The 3,744-nt window shown below is 39.9% G+C and overlaps 1 protein-coding gene across 4 annotated transcripts in view; it reads left to right on the top strand.

The window, feature by feature from the left end:
* The window catches only part of fam184ab (family with sequence similarity 184 member Ab), a 231,691-nt gene that overhangs the window by 115,613 nt on the left and 112,334 nt on the right, over nt 1-3,744 (top strand). The window lies entirely within an intron of this gene.

Raw genomic sequence — 3,744 nt, 5'->3', positions numbered from 1 at the left:
ACACACACACACACACACACACACACACACACACACACACACACACACACACACACACACACAGTGGGACATGTTTTCATTGTTTTCAAGGACAGAAAGACATACAGGGCTGGCCTGGGCCCTTTATTGTCAATGTTCCAGTGTACACCTCTGATATGACGAAGGTTCTTCCAGACCAGAGCCTTATTATGAAGTGAAGCATCTGACACATGCAATCATAACAAAGGTCCCAACTACAAAGAAGAAACAACTACATTTAAAGCTGGTGTAGTTATTTTAAAAAAAAATAGATAATCCAGCAGGTTGAAACCGAAGTAGTTGGAGAGGAAACTAGAATTCTGCAGTGCCTCTGGCCTCTGTTTTCAGGCTTTACAAAAATGTAGCCTGTGAGGAGGGACTTGAGCAAATTTCACACTAGCCTCGGTGCAGTAGTTTAAAGAAAATAGTGGGTTGAATGGGCTAAACCAGTGCATCTCAAGTTTTCTTCCTTTGTCTGTTAAAACAAGCCAAAGAACATAGAGTTAAAGGTACAGTTTGTGAAATCTCACCACTGCTGTAGATGTCAGTAGATTGCTGATTGCCGTCCATTTCTGTTTTTTTACTCCTCTGAAATTTAAGTGCGTAATCCTAATTATGGCGGCTGTAGGTACAAACAACTCTGTCAGTCTGCTGTTTATGTCAGCTGGGTGTCCATGTGGAGCCTCTGGAGTCAGTGAAGCTTATTTCTCTCCAATACTGAGGTGAGTTATTGAGGATGTACAGAACCTTTCTGTTGAGAAGTGCTGCTGTTAGCCGGCCTTAGTGTTGTTGTTGTTTGTGTGGGTCGCCTGTCTAATCTGACTGTAGCTGGGACAATATCACGAACAAATAAGCATGTTTATGCATTTTTTGAGTGTTAAAGCCCAGTGTGTTTGAGTGTTTTTATGTCATGTCACTTTCTAAAAACACTTTTGTATACTGCAGCTTTAAAACATGGATGGATCAGATGGTGGGTTCACAGGGCACAATGAATGAAAATCAACAGGGGTTTATTTTGTGATTGCCGCATCTTGAGTAATCAGTGATTATTGCTCGAAGCCGAAGGAATGTGAACAGCTGTATGCTAATTGATCCTGCATCATCAGGCCCGGAGCTATTCTCAAGCCGTAAACATTCTGTTTTTCGAAGAATTTCTGATGGACACCAGATGTGACAGTAAATTAACTTTTGCTGCATAAGTATTTTTATTTGTTCTGATGCATTAGATTATTTTTTTAACTTTATGCACTTTTGAGCTTTGGTAATATTTTAGTCACAAGACAATGTGCAGCTAAAAATATGTCAAAACATGGTCATCGCGTGGTGCCTTGCTATCGCCGATTTGTGTGCTCCACCATCCAGCACAGTCGCCATTACTGTGATGGGAAATCATAGTGACAGTGTCTACTGGTGCCTGCTGACAGTGACAGCAGTACAGGTAATTGGGTTAATAATGGAAGGTAGTGGGCCCCAGTTGCTGTTTTCGATGATTAGAAACTAGTGATTGGGCCCATAAACATATCAGGAAATGTTTACTGAGGTCACAGGGAGAGTGAGCTGAGGGCCATTTCCCCAGTTTTTCTAGTGCAGTGGTTCCTGGCTGACCAATAAAAAGAATCACGGTTAAGGTGCTTTTGCATTATTTCAGGCCCAAAAGCTGTGTTCATCTTTTATAGTGTCTGTGATCTCAGCCCACTAATATTAGCTTGCTAACTAGTGTGAACTTGTTGCACGGTTTTGAGCTAATCAGCTGCATACTAGTCACTGGGAGGTTAAATACGTTTAACCAAAACCTTCTGTGGTGATTTTTTGGGGGGGGCTAGGCCATCAGACATCTTGGTGGCACGCACACCTAGGACAACTGTATAAAATGTATGGTAAAAGGGCCACTCTTCGTCCAGTAAAGGCTTGGGCAGCTTTATTACAAACTTTGCCATTACTGTTGAATTCCCTAGAACTGCACATGTTGAAAAGCTAGAGTTGTCAAATGTTGCATTCAATCAGAAATAAAGTGAAAGAAGGAGATGGTGAACTGCTCAAGATGACAAGCAACTCGTTGGCTTCAGGTACTGACCTCATCTAATACAAAAATGTTTGGTAAGTAAGATGCTGGTGTCCTTTAATCTGCATGGATGGATGGATTAGTCTTCAGGAAATAATTTTTAACAAACTAACTTGACCAACTTGATTTAGCATGTATTTTTTAAGGAAAGTTTCACTTGCACATAGCTGTAGGCTGAAACAGCATCAGCGGAGCAGTGGTGTTGACGAGAGAGATGACCCGGGACTGATCCATTGATCTTGTAGTAGACACGCTTCTCTAACCTTTGACTGCAGCGGTCTGATACGATCTGACATCTTACAGAGTAACTTCATTATTTATTTAGACTGTTGTCCAATATTCACTCTCTTGTTTGTGGTCTGCTAACTGCAGAAGGAAATATTTTTCTCTCGCTCCTAAATGACCCTCTGTGTTTATCAGTAATTTCCTCTCTACCATTTGCTACACAGCAGGTAGAGTATTGTAGGTTATATAGAGTATGTGATGGAAAATTTGCTGTCTGGAGAGCTAAACTTTGAGATTAAATTTACTTTCAAATTAGCTGAAGTACGTGTAGTTTTATGTAGTTTATAACACATAAAACAGTGATATCACAATTCACCATGGCAACTCAAACGACTGAGGAATATGAACACAAGTCAATGCTGATTTTTTAAATAAGGAGGAAAGAGAACAGTCATTAATAATCAGCTTGTGTCACCCTGTTGTCATCATGTACAGAATAAAAGTTTGACATAAAATATATCATACTTATGTATGATATACTTTCTGTCGTCAAGTTTTTATATTTCATTTTGAAATCTAATTATTCAGCGGTAACCTCCATCCATCCATCCGCTCTCTTCCGCTTATCCCTGTCAGCGGTAACCTGACAGGGATAAAAATGTACACTAGATCACAAAACTGATGATAGAAATCTGATGAATTAGATCAGATTCGGTGTCCCGTTTGGACTTTAGCTATTAATAACCCAGGCAGCAACAGATTCCCTCAAGTCAGTGTTTTATTTCTACTTTATACTTTGTAGTATTTTGATTTTGATTTTATTGATTAGCTTTCAAATTCAAATCTCAGTGAAAACAGTGAAAAAAACAAAAACAAACAGTGAAAACAGAACAAAAATCTACCATAAAGAAAGAAAGCATGAGACAAGGCTAATCAAAAGGTATTGGCTGAAGCATTTGCTTATTACGCCAACCCTTTTCACAAAATATTTCTCTTGTTTCCATTGTTCTTGTGTATTTTTTTGTTTCCTTTTTGCTGCTCACCTGGATTGTTTGACGAACGTCCTCCCTGTTTGAAATTTGCTCTACCTGTAAGTCACAGTTATAAGTGGTGACATGTTGTTACAAAACTTTATCATAACCCGGGAGGCACCTACTGCAAATAACCGTGTAGTTAGAGTTGATATTATAAAACGATGAGCAGACAGATAATCAGGAACGACTCAGTCAAAATACAAGCTGTCGGCTCGCTCGGGTTCTTTGCACTAAGGATCTGCGGCCTGCCAAAGGATGTGGTCCTGTCAGATAATTCAGTCTGCTCATGTTGTATTCATTAGCGAACGAGTGGAATGACAGACAGCCCGCATTATGTCGCATATGCTTTTCTACACCACTGGCTACAGTTACAGCAGGTTGCAGTTGTGTGTGTGTGTGTGTGTG

The sequence above is a fragment of the Haplochromis burtoni genome, unplaced genomic scaffold (assembly GCF_018398535.1).
Source record: "Haplochromis burtoni strain Fernald_Lab_line unplaced genomic scaffold, NCSU_Asbu1 Contig_93, whole genome shotgun sequence".
In the NCBI taxonomy this organism is placed as follows: Eukaryota; Metazoa; Chordata; class Actinopteri; order Cichliformes; family Cichlidae; genus Haplochromis; species Haplochromis burtoni.
This window is presented reverse-complemented; position numbering and strand designations above follow the sequence as displayed.